Here is a 5,363-nt window from a genome sequence, read left to right on the forward strand (position 1 = left end):
GTAGGGAGTGGATTTTGACATAATTTTCATAGAAACTCTATAATGGATATACAAGGATTCACATCTGATTTTTAAATTATAAAGCATTTCAAGCTTTCAGATGAGAATACACGGCGACATCAACACCTGCGCACCTATCACCTCACTTTATCAAATCTTGGCATGAACTGCCTGCTGGCTTCCTAATTCGCGTCTGTCAACTTGCTTAGGCTGTGAGTACTCAGTTAGGGTGGGCCACAAAAACCACTGGCCTGAGATTTACAGGGTGGGGCATGAAGCAGCAGCCAGGGACTGCTGGGGTGGTCCCTTACCTCTTGGCTCCCCTCTTTGGTGTGGGGTCCTCTTTCAGCTCCCAGTTCCAGGTGTGTGTTTCCTAGCTTTTCCTGGAGGACCCTGATTGTCAGAAATGGAGGTGTGGGAGACGGACATGAATTCCTGTGTGTCCTCACCGTGTCCGTTTACATCCCTCCTCCCTTCCTGATTGCCTGCTCTGCAGACTTCAGGCTTCAGCACTAGATGAAGGCAACGGCCATACAGAGACTGTTGAACCAGCTCTCACAAGTGCATACCTGTAATACATACAGGTACACATATGACTACATATTACATGGCTACATAATTGCATAATACTGTAATTAAAGCTAAAAATTACATTACACATATACTTTTATATGAATATGTTTTCTACTGGTTCTTATTCTCCAATTGAACCTTGATTTACAGAATTTGCTTCAGATTTTTCATTTTTTAATAAAAAGAATCATATACTTTGGAAGCTCCTTTGTCGATGATCACAGGAGGAGATGGAGATCAAGGTCAATTTTAACTGCAGGAGAGAAATTTACCCTTCGATGAAAGTCACTTCTGAATGACACAGTCTCGGCTCTAAATCAACAAAGAACAGACTGGCTACTTGACCCACGGGTCTGTTATTTCTGTCAACAGAGTGCCATGAAGGGGCCCTTTGTACAGGTGACCTTAGAGGTGTATATCACACCCCAACCTCTACTCAGCAGCTTCTCCTTGAAGCTCAGTGCTGACCTGAGTATAAGGAGAGAACTCACGAGAATGTCAGACCAGCCGGTAACCTGAGCTCCATCTGGACGTCATGCAGCAGACAGAACTCTCAAGGAGGAACGTCAATCTCTAAAGTCCGTTTCTCCCCTCTCCTGTTCCCAACCTCCGTAATTCGTCCATTCAACACACATCTTTAAGGCAGGCACTGTGCTATACAACGGAGCAAGACACCGACTCCAATCGTCCTATCAACTAGAAGCTCACTTTTCTTGTTATCAGGGATACAGATACAGGTGAGACCGTGTCTACAACCTCCTATCTGGAACTGTGACTTTCTACCTGGAACTGTGCTCCCTTTTACCACAAAAACATGGCTGTCCTACATCTCATTCCCGTGGAATTTTGAGTTCACAAAATCTTTTTTCTTTTTTCAGCTTTATCGGAGTATAATTGACATGCAAAATTGTCATGTATTTAAAGGGTACAACATGATGATGTTATGTACGTATGCATTGTGAAAGGATTTCCACCATCAAGCTAAGAAACACATTCATTACCTCATATATTTACCTTTTATTGAAATTCTACTCTTAGAAAACTTCAATTATACAAAACGGTAGTATTATCAACTATAGTCACCATGCTGTACATTAGATCCTCAGATCTTATTCATTTTATAACTGAGTTTGTACCCTTTTACTAGACTCTCCCTTTTCTCTCAACCCCTGCCCTGAGCTCGTAGCAACCACTATTTCACTCTCTGTTTCTATGAGTTTGACTTTTCTTTTTTTAAGATTCCACATGTAAGTGATACCATGAAATATTTGTCTTTCTTTGTCTGGCTTATTTCACTAAGCTTAATTCCCTCCAGGTTCATCCATGTCGTCACAAAGGGCAGGATTTCCTTCTTTCTCACGGCTGAGCAATATTCTATTGTAACATATATATCACATTTTGTTAATTCATCCATCTATTGATGGACACTTAGGTTGTCCCCATATCTTGGCTATTGTGAATAATGCTGCAATGAATATGGGGGTACCGATATCTCTCCTACGTAATGATATTATTTCCTTTGGATATATTACCAAAAGTGGGATTGCTGGGTCATATGGTAGTTCTATTTTTAATTTTTTGAGGAAGCTCCATACTGTTTTCCACTGTGGCTGCACCAATCTACGTTCCCACCAACAGTACACTAGAGTTCCTATTTCTCCACATCCTGACCAGCATTTATTGTCTCGTCTTTTTGAAAATAGACCTAACAGGTGTGAGGTGACATCTCATTGTGGTTTTGATTTGCATTTCCCTGATGATTAGTGAGGTTGAGCATCTTTTCATGTACCTGTTGGCTGTTTGAATACCTTCTTTGGAAAAAATGCCTACTTGGATCCTTTGCTCATTTTTAAACTGAGTTATTTGGGGGAGTTTTTCTTTTGTTTGTATGAGTTTCTTGATATTTTGGGTATTAACCCCTACCAGATGTGTGGTTTGCAAATACTGTCTGCTGTTCCGTAGGTTGGCTATTCATTTTGTTGACGGTTTCCTTTGCTGTGTAGAATCTCTTTAGTTTATTTATTTTTTTGCTTTGCTATTTATAAATAGTTTATTTATTTTGGATTTGGTGTCAAATCCAAAAAAATCATTGCCAAGACCAGTGTCAAGGAGCTTACCCCATTTTCTTCTAGGAGTTTTATGGTTTCAGTTATGTTCAAGTCTTTAATCCATTTTGAGCTGATTTTTGTGTACAGTGCAAAACAGAGGTCCAGTTTTCCCAACAACGTTTATTGAAGAGACTATCCCTTCCCCATTGTATGTTCTTTTTTTTTTTTTTTTAGATTTTATTGGGGAAGAACAGGACTTTTGTTGGGGAACAGTGTGTACTTCCAGGCCTTTTTTCCAAGTCAAGTTGTCCTTTCAATCTTAGTTGTGGAGGGCGCAGCTCAGCTCCAGTTGCCGTTTCTAGTTGCAGGGGGCACAGCCCACCATCCCTTGCAGGAGTCGAACCGGCAACTAGTGGTTGAGAGGACGGACTCGTTCCAATCAACTGAGCCATCCGGGAGCTCAGCGGCAGCTCAGCTCAAGGTGCCATGTTCAATCTTATTATTATTATTTTTTTTCGTGTTCAATCTTAGTTGCAGGCGGCACCATCCCTTGTGGGACTCGAGGAATTGAATTGGCATCCTTGTGGTTGAGAGCCGTACTCCAACCAACTGAGCCATCCAGGAGGCAGCTCAGCTCAAGGTGATGTGTTCAATCTTAGTTGCAGGGGGCGGAGCCCACCATCCCTTCCGGGACTCAAGGAGTTGAACTAGCAACCTTGTGGTTGAGAGCCCACTGGTCTATGTGGGACTCGAACTGGCAGCCTTCGGAGTTAGGAGCATGGAGCTCCAACCGCCTGAGCCACCAGGCTGGCCCCCCATTGTATATTCTTGGTTCCTTTGTCATAAATTAATTGACCATATGTGCATGGGTTTATTTCTGGGCTTCCTATACTGTTCCAATGAACTATGTGTCTGTTTTTATACAATACCATATTGCTTTGATTACTATAGGTTTGTAATATAGTTAGAATTCAGGGAATGTTATGCCTCTAGCTTTGTTCTTCTTTGTCAAGAATGTTTGGGCTATTTGGGGTATATTGTGGTTCCATATAAATTTTAGGATTGTCTTTTCTGTGTCTATAAAAATTACTATTGGAATTTTTATAAGGATTGCACTGAATCTGTAGATCACTCTGGACAGTATGACATCTTAACAATATTAATTCTTTAACCCATAAACACAGAATATCTTTTCATTTATTTGTGTCTTCTTCAATTTCTTTCATCAATGTTTTATAGTTTTCAGTACACAGGTCTCTCACCTCCTTGGTTATATTTATTCCTAAGTATTTTAATCTTTTTGATGCTAATATAAATAGGATTGTTTTCTTAATTTCTCTTTCTTATAGTTCATTGTTAGTGTAAAGAAATTAACTGAAGGCAGGTGGCCGGTTAGCTAAGTTGGTTAGAGCTTGGTGCTAATAACACCAAGGTTGCCGGTTTGATCCCACATTGGACCCCGGTGAGCTGCACCCTCCTTAAAAAAACAAACAAACAAACAAAAAACACCTGATTTTTGTATATTGATACTGTATCCTGCAACTTTACTGAATTCATTTATTAGCTGTAAGAAGTTTTTGGTGGAATCTTTAAGGTTTTCTATATATAAGATCACGTTGTCTGCAAACAGAGACAATTTTACTTCTTCCTTTATGACTTGAACGCCTTTTATTTCTTTTTCTTGCCTAATTTTTCTGGCTAGGACTTCAGCACTATGTTGAATAAAAGTGGCTAAAAGTGGCTTATCTTGTTCCTGATCCCAGAGGAAAAGCTTTCAGCCTTTCATCATTGAACATGTTGTTAGCTGTGGACTTGGCATATATGGCCTTTGTTATGCTGATGTATATTCCTTCTACACCCAGTGTGTTGAGAGTTTTTATCATGAAAGGATGTTGAATTTTGTCAGATGCTTTTTCTCCATCTACTGAGATGATCATATGATTTTTATCCTTCATTTTGTTAATGTGGTGTATCACATGTTGATTTGCATATGTTGGGAATGTCAGGAGCAAGAAATGATAGTAATCATTTCCTGTATAATAATTAAGTGCTGGCCACTATATGTCCAATTCATGGTCCCACTTAATTCTTAGAGAAATTTCTTGAAGGAAAGCATTTACTATTATCATTTTACAAATAAGAGATAGCAGAGAAAGGCTAAGTAATCACTCCACGGACTCACACCTAGTGAATGACAGAGCTAGGATAAGTACCCAGATCTGTCTCATGTCCAAATTCCAACACTGCCTCCCTAAATGTGAAGATCCACTCTGCCAGGTTGGATGAGCAGTCCTGTTTCTAAACTTAATCTGTGACAGAGGAGTGTTGACCCTGAGAAAGAAAATATCTACCAAGAAGGACTCCTGGTGGCTAATTGGACCAAATTTAAAAAGAGAGCCTAACATCCATTGCTAAACAGGACCTCTCACAGAAGCCACACTCAGGGAAAAGTCGGCACTGAACTGTCTACCTGCGGCTGAGACAGTCCTCATAAATGAGTTCTTGGAATCCCATTTCAACCAACAGAGCTGAGACTCTCCACATCCACTGAGAGCTGCACAGCCATATCCTCATTAGCATCTTCACTGACCAATCAGGACACCTCCATTATGACCAATCAGGACAGGGCTTTTTGGACCAATCAAACTGAGGACTTCGAGTCCTTATTTGCAAGAGAGCAGACCAATCAGGCACCAGGGGCAGGGACTTCTTTCTATATAAGTCAGCTCCCCTCTGGCTCAG

The sequence above is a fragment of the Rhinolophus hipposideros genome, assembly GCF_964194185.1.
Source record: "Rhinolophus hipposideros genome assembly, chromosome: 23".
In the NCBI taxonomy this organism is placed as follows: domain Eukaryota; kingdom Metazoa; phylum Chordata; class Mammalia; order Chiroptera; family Rhinolophidae; genus Rhinolophus; species Rhinolophus hipposideros.